Source organism: Watersipora subatra, chromosome 2 (assembly GCF_963576615.1).
Source record: "Watersipora subatra chromosome 2, tzWatSuba1.1, whole genome shotgun sequence".
NCBI lineage: Eukaryota > Metazoa > Bryozoa > Gymnolaemata > Cheilostomatida > Watersiporidae > Watersipora > Watersipora subatra.
Window position 1 is genome coordinate 68,828,673 of NC_088709.1, and position 10,899 is coordinate 68,839,571.

Genomic DNA, 10,899 nt, shown 5'->3' on the forward strand with positions numbered 1-10,899 from the left:
TTAACAACTCTCTGATGCCACATCACACCAACAAGCGCTAGGTTTCTACACCCATGAAAAGCTCAAGAGCCTAATTTGTATTGCAATCATCAATTTGAATTTTAATCTTATGAAATAATCTGCCTTTGAATCTTCATTGAGCCAATTCAGAAAGAAAAAAAATTGAAATTATATCATGGGTGAATAATTTTATTATTATTTTTTACCAGGATGAAGAAAGATGAATCTTATGTACAGAAAATGATCACTACTATCAAGGCATTCATCAATCCTTTTAAGCAAGACGGCAAGGATCTTATCAGTCTTATGTCTGGCTATGTCGCCCCTGCTAAAGTTTTGAAAGATTTCCTGAGCGTCCAGACTGTGGGTGAGGCAAAATTGAAAGATTTTGTGGAACAAAGAATACAGACGGGCTCAGTGAATTTTTTCACTTCTATTAAGGCATCTAAGCTCTCTACTTTTCTTCAAACCGACAAAAGGAAAACCTCTCAGCAAGCAAAAGCTGCCATGCATGCCAGTGACAGGTCCCTGTTTGCGAGACTTCTGATAATCAGCAAATCAAGACCTATTGATCTAGAATCAATTCTATCACATCCGCTCTCTAGTGTTTCAGTGCCACTGGCAGCTGCTGACGGATCAATGTCAAAAACCAACAAGTCAACACTAATGCAAGCTCTTGAATCTGACTGCAATGACTGCATTATTGAAACTTTAGATGTTGTGGATGCAATCATAATTGATGCTATGGCCATGATCTAGGCTCTGTCAGCCAATGCTATTCCAGCTACCTTTGGGAAACTTGGCGAGGTGATTTTAGACATGCTGATAGCTCGTGGGAAAAAGTACAAAGCAGTTCGAGTTGATTTTGTTATCGACAACTACTACCAGCATAGCATCAAAGGTGGTGAGAGAAGTAGAAGAGGAGACATCAAGCATCAACACTGCCTGCACATAACCAACAGCGAAGTCAATGTGCCAAAAGATTGGCGCTCCTATCTCAGGTCTAGAAAAAACAAAGAGTCTATGCTGGAGTTTCTGGTGAGCCATTGGAGATCATTAACAAGAGACACAACACTAACATTGTATGCCACCACCAAAACCACATGTGTGAGTCTGATGTTTACACCAAACCAACTACCTATTGCTGGGGAAGTAAGATGCCTAGCCACCAATCACGAGGAGGCCGATACACGTCTTATATTACATGCAGCTCATGCAGGTGGACCTGTGATCATAGAATCGTCAGATACGGACGTAGCTGTTATGGCAATATTTCACTGCAGGAAGGTCAAGTTTCAATGGGCCATCTTAACTGGGACCAGAGAGAAGAGAAAGTTGCTGGATGTCACTAAGATGGCAGCAAAGCTGGGTGATAATATAGTGGATGCCCTCATCGGAGTTCACGCTTTTTCGGGCTGTCATGCTGTATCCTCATTTGCTGGCAAGGGAAAAAAACACAGTACAAACTCATAAAAACAGATGCCAAGTGCCAGCAGGCCATGTATTCACTGGGAAATTTATTCAACACAGATGAGGTGATCAATCTTTGCGAGGCCTATACTTGTCAACTGTATGGCCAGGAAGACGTGTCGGACATAAATCGGCTACGCTATAAAGTATTTATTGCCAAATATGGTGCAAGCTCATCTCTTCCCCCATGTAAAGAATCTCTAGTAGAACACGTGAAAAGAGCGAATTATGTTGCCAGTATATGGAATTCTGCAACTGAAGCTTTCATTGATGCACCACCACCAATAAATCATGGATGGACTCTTGAGAATGATGAGGCAGACTATTCTATCAAGTGGCACAGTGGGGTGCTTGCACCAGATAATGTGATACAATCTGTTGTAAGCAAATGCAAGAAAACTGGCTGTATGAGCAACAAATGTGCATGCTAAACTGCCAAGCTACCATGTACTGTGCTCTGTGGTTGCCTTGATTGCCAGAATGCTGAAGACACAGAATCTGATGTAGATGCAAATGAGGACAGTGATGCTGAAAGTGACGTGGAATAACTCAAAATGATACCAGTATTCGTCAGAAGTTATGTGAAGTTTTTTTATTCATGTCAGGTACAGAGTTTCTATTGTAGGCTTGAATATGATAATAAATATATATTCTGCTATAAATTGTATTTTTATTGCTATTCAGCCCTGAAAATCACATAATTATGTTCATATTTTAGGTGGAGACAATTACCGATTTGTATACAAATTCGGTTTTACTAAGAAATGGGAATCACATCCAGAGTCACTCATCAGATTTGAAATCTACACACTTCAATTAGTATAAATTGAAGGAATCTTCCATCTGAAAGGAGGTGCCCACGAAATCAAAAAACTAAGCACCTTTTTATATCTTGGCTGATAGGCTAACACTGATGTATAACATTTATTGCGGATGTGACTGGAATAGGGAGGAGGCCAGCAACTTCTTTCAATAAACAGATTAGTTAGACAATGAACTGCTTGATCTCTCAATACATGCAAACTGAGAACCATTTCTGTTGTTATGATGCTGTGGTGTATGTTTGGATACCTATCTTTTTATTGTCTGCAATAGTGTGTAGAGAGAGGATAACTCAGAGTGCTAAGTTATGGAATAGCCGCAAGCTTTTGGAACTTCCAGTGTGGATTGCAGCACAGTTGAGCAAGGTAACAAGGTGTATTTCTTTTGAGACATAGTAATTTGGTAAACAGAATTTGTGGTATAAACATTACCTACCTTTGCTTCTAAGGAAGAGTATTGGTTACTAACACTTCTATTTCATCTCTAGAAAATGATGAGTGGAAGAACTTCTGTATCTGGTTTTATTACTGATTGAAATAATTGCTGTGAACCATATCTTCATCCGGGGAAAACAGAACTAATTACCTTGATGCCAGGCATGATGGGCAGAAGCTTGCATCAGGACTCATACCTCAATCAGCCTAACCAATAGGAAGGTTCAAACAATACTTGTATTTTCTAGATGAAGAGAGAAATTAAGAAAATAGAGGAGCAGTTTGTGGTGATATGCGGAGACTTGAAGAAGAGGGAGGCTCCGATTGAACAGCTAGCAGAGGAATATTCCAAGATTGGAGAAGGTAATAACTATGTTGGCATTTGCAATACGGTTCAATTGGTTGCATTCGTTCAGGGTTCACAGTACAGAAAACCAAAAAATCCAGTACCCAGTCCAGTCCCAGTACAGCAAAAATAATTATTTTGCTTTTTTGTAGTTTTCCACCTGTGGAAATGTAAATTAGTTTATTTTTTGTATTCTTTCCAAGGCGATATAACACTGCAGGAGTGGAAAATGGAGCAAAGGATTAGCATCAAGTAGATTGAGTGACCCAGGTAATAATGTACTTTTTGACAGGAGTTTTAATCCATCGTAATCAGTGGTACACATGCAAACTGATATTCAACAATTTTCATAAGTTACCGTAGAACCTCTCATTGAAGGATGCCTCTATTTGAACGCCACCTATATTTGAACGCCACCTCCAATTGACTGTCACCCTGAGAGAAATATTGAAAAATACACCATCAGCGTCTATTTGAACGCCACCTCCAATTGACCGCCACCTTAAAAGAAGAGTTGGAAAATGGAGCGCCATACCGTTCAATTAGAGGTTTTACGGTATGTTGAGCAGCCTACCCTTGACAGTGAGGGTAGGTCCCAAACCATGGTAAGTTCAAAAAGTTAGCCAATAACTCCACTTTCTCAAAAAACTAGACCTCAGTCATGAGCAGCAGTGAATCTACAAAAAAATATTCCTGGCCCAAACATCTACTTTAAAGCCTGGAAGAACGGCAGAAACAAATTCTTATGCCAAAGAACAACTGACTCAAGCAACTTCACAATGTTTTACTAAAGATTATTATCAAGAGGAGCTAAAATATAACCTTGGTTTTCCTGGTCAAAGCTTCTGCTGGATCTACAGACAACTCCAATGGCTGCGTTGAAAAACTGTTTTTACTCTCAACTTAAGCTATGGATATTGTTATTGTTTCAGATTCTTCCAAGACCAGAAAGAGACACCGCGACATGTTGACCAAAGTCAAAGGGCAGTTTGAAAGTGAAGTGGACAAGTATCTGTCAGGTAATCATTGTGGTAAATTTTATATCAAAATGTTTGAGTTTTACGAAAAACTAGCTAGTTAGTACAACGGACTTATATTTGTATATGATGGGTCAGAATGATTATGATCGTAATTGTTGAAATATCATCTCATCATTTTGAACAGGTAGAAAAAAAGGAATGAAAGTAATCAAGAAGGAACTTCTCCAAGTCCAGGACACCCTAAATTTTACTTGGAATGTTGCAGCACCTGAAATCAGTCCAGGATTGCTAGCAGCAGTGGACCTTCACCATCGGTGAGTTTGAAAAGTGTATAATTTTGGAAGGAACAGAGGGTGACCATCAGTTCACATAGAAAATAAACTTCATACAGCTTGAAAATTATTCCCTTTCCTAAAAAATTGTACTTTTTACTGCAGTTCTATTGCTCAACAGTTCAACAGTTTCCTCCATGGTTTTTTCTCCATATTGCTTTGGTAACCTGCCTATTATTCTTTATTAATTGGTATTTATTATTCTAGGATCAATAGATGTTATGAAAAAGTAGAAGTACTACTTACAGAGAGACAACCTCATTGAATACATCAATGATAAGTTAGAAACAGGGCAGGATAAGTCTTGGTTGACTAAAGAGTTTGTTTCCAAAATCAGAGATTGCTTGCTAATTCAGATGTATGATATATGAATGTAAGGCCAATGTATTACACAGGTAGGTAGATGTATCATTGTCTACAAGTTTTTTCGTTCAACTCAGTCTACTTACAGACATGCAAAATCAGCAGACTAATAGTAGCGTAGATGATGTAATAGAATATATCTTCATAACATACTCTGTGAGGTTGTCGTCAGAGAAATGGCGGACTCTGACTGAGTAGCGTGTAAGTTGTTCCACTACAAAATTATTATGTTGAGTATGAACACAGAGATGAACGTCTTTCCAAGCAACTTTATCCAAACAAGCATGAGATAAAAATAGATAGAATTTCGTTATCCCACCAAAATCTGTCACATTACCCAACATGATCCAAAATTAAATAGAGTCACCTTAGCTTATTTTAGAGGTACTCATTACAATACAGGGCTGGGGCCACTTGTAATGCAAGTGGATTTCGCACTTGCATAGCAGGTCGAGACTTGTATAGCAGGTCACTTCTTGTCACTTCGGGTTTAGATTTACACTGGGTTAATTAATGAGAAGGACTATTAAAGCTCTCATGCTAGAAAGGGAAGATAACTTTTAAACAAGGAAGTCATTGAATTAAATTATAAGCTATGAGGAACAACAGTGGGTGGGAAAGAAGTTACTGGAGTTGCTAGTATTCACCAATAGGGACCAATGAGAATTATTACAAATTATGTGGGAATGTTTGTGCCTGATTAGTTGAGTATTTTTACTTGTGAGTTTTTGGTCGAGAATATTTTCTTACAAAAATAGAATACAGGCCAAGAAAAATAAGAATGGTGTTTAAAAGTTGAAGCTCATTGGAGAATTTACTGGTGTTTGTCATTTTAGATGTACAAGTACAGTGTAGAATGATAACTCCATAATTATACTGCCTTATCATAACCGCCTATAGTTGATCACCAGAAAAATCATGTTAAGAAGAAACCTTAAACACGTAGAAATCCAACTTGCCATTTATGCAAATATTTCAATTTTCAGATTACTTATTTATTATATCCATGTATAACACTTTTTTCTAAACGAGGCTGTCATGTAAAACATAGAGTTGCAGGTATTCCAGTGTAAATATCCATTACAGGCTGTATTCATCAGTCTTATGTGAAGACCTTTTCAACAGTAAAATGGTCTCGGGAACACCTACAGGCAGCAGCAAGACACTCACTGTTTATTACATCCCTCTGCATTTTGAATTTTTAACAATTTAAAATGATACTAATTAAATGGGTGTAATACTTAGGAACGTTTTCAAGTCTGTTACTCAGTTTATGCCATTAATATTCACATGCATCCAAAAATTTCAGTTAGATTATTTTCACTTTCGAAGAGTGACGGATTGCATTTAAATGTTCTCATTTTATAAACCTTGTATCAGTAGCCCATTTGGCACTAATTGCTTCATCAATTTTTGTTGTTACATTGCCTCATTTATTTTGTAAAACCTTTTGATGCAAATATATTTATTAATTGAACAACAGCCAACATGCCTCTTGGTTAGTCGACAGTCAATCTTGTCTGAGAATATAATTTGATAACTATTTTAAGATAAAAGGCATCTCACTTCCTCAATTTACACTAAAGTTGACAACAAACTAATCAATCAATATAGAGCCAAGTTCGGACAAAAATTGAAATAATGTCAACTTGTTGCAGTCAGTTGAAATGGGAAAAGAATTTACTCTCTTCACTTGCTAAATTATATTTGATGACTGCTTCTGTTATCTATAAGTGAAGCATGTGATTGGCTGAGTGAAACAATATCAAGGCCATGATCTACCAAAATTCCTTCATATTGTCCATAATCAATGTACTTAATGCTACTCTTTCATCTTATTGATAATCTGATATCACTCACCAGCTCTAGATATCATTACCTATGTCCCTTATAAGGTCTTAATTTCTAACCGATGGGAAAGATATAAGTACACAATAACAACAAGTTTATGATCACAAACTAGATCCAAAAACTACCTATTAAGATATTGTCAAGCCTGGATGTCAGTGTTAACATTGTGTGTGTGTGTGTGTGTGTGTGTGTGTGTGTGTGTGTGTGTGTGTGTGTGTGTGTGTGTGTGTGTGTGTGTGTGTGTGTGTGTGTGTGTGTGTGTGTGTGTGTGTGTGTGTGTGTGTGTGTGTGTGTGTGTGTGTGTGTGTGTGTGTGTGTGTGTGTGTGTGTGTGTGTGTGTGTGTGTGTGTGTGTGAACTTGTAAATGCATGCAATTGGGGACTCACACCAGAATTTAACAGACAAATTGGGGACGTTCGGAAATTGGGGACGTCCCCAATCTTTTAAACCCTTTTTTCTTATAAAAAACTAAAAAATATATAGTTTAATCCAACTCCCGACAAAATCTGAGCACTGTCCCCAATTACCTGCATTTGTACGAGAACATCTGTGAGTGTGGGTGTGTGTAAAAATATGTAAGTCCCCATTAAGTTTGTTAAATTCTTACACACATTTGACCTGTTTCAATTTGTGAGTAGGCAAATATTTTCGGAGTTTTCTTCTCATAGAAACTTTTTACCTAACAATTGGGGACATTATATCTTATTGGGGAGCTAATTTCTACCTTGTAAAAACTCACAATATTTGCGAGTTGCTACAAGAATGAAATTACAAGAGATGAAAACTCACAATATTTGTGAGTGAAAAGTCACAATATTTGTGAGTTTTTTTTTAAATGTAGCTTCAGAAGCAAATTGAGCGTTTATACTATTTTTGAACTTATGTTTAACTAAAGGCTATATTTGCTCTTCTGCATTACAAATGTATTTTGTAGTTTAACATTTGCAGAGTTTTTTTTTACAATATAATGTATTTGGTCAGCAGTTATACACGCTCAGAAGACATTTGAAAGTGTGTCTCGTTTGCTTCCTTCAATAGTTCAGGCCTTTAATAATCCTTGAGAGCTCTTGTACTTTTTCAAATATTCTCACATAAGCATCCTTCTTTACTTACTAGCTTTTATTTTTAGTATGGTTGTAGTTTATACGCAATTAAAAAAAAATTGCGCTTTATTATTCAAAAGATTTGTTTGAATTCATTACGTACATTTCTTACATAAGTTATAGCTGCATAAAATCTCAGGTTAATTTCACATAGTCTTAAGCATAAGATCTCTGTACATGTACTTTATTGACTTCAAATCTTGATCCATTGTATGTCTTTGCAAGAACTTTACTACATCATCCTTCCTTGATATTTTTAGACTGAATAAAATATTAAAATAAAACATGTAGCCTCCAATGCTTTCTCTAACTCATTTACATTTTTCCTATATCTATGAATAATAATGGTCAAAATTCTGATTTAAAATATATTTTAAAAGTTAACTTGAATGTCTGACAATTTTGGTTCAAAACATTTAAAACAAACATTATTAAACCAATTTCAAGTGTCTCTGCAAATTTGTAATCTGAGATCTGTATGTTGTTAGAATTCAATGAAATTTTCTGTTTTTTCTTTCTCAGACCAACGGTCCATCATTGAACTTTTTTACTATGTAGTATTCTTTCATCAGCTCCACTAAAAAACTTGCGTTGCTGTTTGACAAAGTAGTATATCTTTAGAGAATGAAACAGCTAGATGGAAAATTCTGCCATACATGTATCGCTCCTCATTGAAAATACTTATAGTTGTTTTAGAAAATATATATATTTCATCAAGTTTATATTGAGTATGTTAACAATACCAATCTTTTATCTAAAGCTTGATTGTAATTTAACTCCTATGTCCCTATGCTTGCTTTTCATGTATGGCTTGAAAACAATGGAATTATACAAGTTTCTAGTTTAACCAATTGCGGTTATCAATGTGTAAAACTAAGCAGCAGTGTCAACATTTAATGAATATATTTAATTCTTTTTGGCTTTTGGATTTTTGAAAAAGTGCTTGTCATCACCTCACCTGTTCTTTTTACTTTTGTTTATAATAGTTAACTCATGCTGACGCAATGTAAATATGTTGATAACTGGTATTGCTAGCAGTATAAAATGAGATACGGCAACAAAATTAATTCAGTAACATAATTAAACTTGTTGTCTGTTTATGTCAATCGCTAATGGCCTAACGCTGAGTTATCTTTTGTACATCATACATGTGTATCATCATTAATAGTTCCTAAAAGTAAATTAAAAAAGTGTCATAATATGTATATTTATTACTCAACAAAGATTTCATAGGCAACTATAGAACTTTTGAACTGAGTTTGAAGTAGAAATGAAGTCATGCATAACTTTTAATAGCATAATTGTGAAAGTGTGCACATGAGATTGCACATGAAATTGTCCACCAAGCACATGAAATTGGCAAATAATTAGGTATACAAAAAGGCAAAGTGTTTTTGCATACTCGCAAACAATAAAAATATTTTTTGGGGTGTTAAATGGGTGTGAAATACTGACCACAAATAATCATCAACATGAATGATTTTTTTAATGTTTATTTTTACTTCGTTCATGGGAATGCAACAAATTAAAATTTTTTTAATTTTATTGTAGTATTCATCATATATAATTTTAGCTGGATTTCAGTAGTGTATATATGTAAGAGCCTAATACGGTTCAGTGAATGCATGAAACTTTGTTTGTTATACGATACAAAGCCAAATGCGCTTAGCTAACGTCTCAGCAAATAAGCAATGCATACTGAAAATCTATATATAAATATCAGTGTCTTTTTGTCTTTTATTGTATGTTCATTTATAATAAGTATGCATTGTTTTAACATAACAATGCATAACTTACATGACTCTCTCATAAGCTTGATTGATATGATAAGCAAGAATATTACAATCAGTAGAGAGCTGTAGTAGAACTGAAACAGGCACAGTATAAATTACACAAATATATAAAAAGTACACAGAAATAAATGCAGTACGCAGAAATAAAAAAAAACACCTTCATTTGAAACCGTCATTTTTATTACCCGTGCAAAATCGGGCAATCTGCTTGTTTTATATAAAGCAAGAGAGGCTGCTACCTATTTGTTAAAATTCACAACAATAAAAAGTCTAAAGAAGTTAGACCAATATAAAGAAAAACATTTTTTATAATTAAAACACAAAATGAAATCAAAACTTTTGCTGATCACCAAAAAATACCAAATAGTAGATCCAAGGTCAAAGATTTTCAAAATCACACTGGCAAAACTGCTAGCAATTTCTTGTTAACTGTTTTTTTAATTATTCTTGACAAAGTTATTACTTGCGCTGTTTTAATTAAAAAAGTTTACAGGTAAACGTTTGTTATTTTGCTATTTTTAATTTTGTTCCAAAAACTTTGCAATTATTTTTTATAGATTGCATTGTAACAAACTAATTTTAGATATCAATAGCGATAGGGCAATAAATTAATTATGGTGCTGTTGTTATTGTGATTCCTAATTTGAAGGTAACAGTTTTATGAGAATTATTCTATAGCGGGCCATTGACTACTTCTGTTGGAAAGCTTACCTACAGTTTTAATGTTTGAAAAACCGACTCATTTAACTTTTTGTTGGTCATAGTTGCTTGTTTTTCTAATAGTTACTTTAAAAAACTCTCACAGCATTGGTAAAATTTTCGTGCTATTTGAGATTTGTTTGCCAACATATTATCGCTTCTCAACCTTTGCCTGTCATACCTTGAGCCTGTAGTGTCTTGCTTATGATTATGTAACATCGCAGAACTACAAGTTAAATATAGAGAACAAAGAAACTTATTCAGTACTGCTGGTCATCTGTAATAACAAGATTATAACATTGGATGCTTTACACACCAAATCAAAGACAAATAAGATGTTTACTTCCATAAAATTTGTGCTATACAATTTACAAATATTCAATGAGTTTATTATTTTCCATTTACTCCGTTCTATAATATTCTATTGGCACAAGGGTTTATTGTTAATTAAAAACCAAGCAGATGCAGTGAGTGAGACATGTTTTTAATAAAATAGTAGCTTGTAAATTTCACAGACACTGCAAATAATTTGTCAATAATTTACCTAGGCGCGAGATTTTGAACTTCATTTGCAATATCACCCAGTTAGCCTCAAACAGAACAAATTGTATTTGTTTTGTATTAATGATACTCATGTTCACATTCACTTTAAATCGTATTGTTTTTACTATGCCAATCTTTTTAAGAAAATGCGTACTTGTTTGCC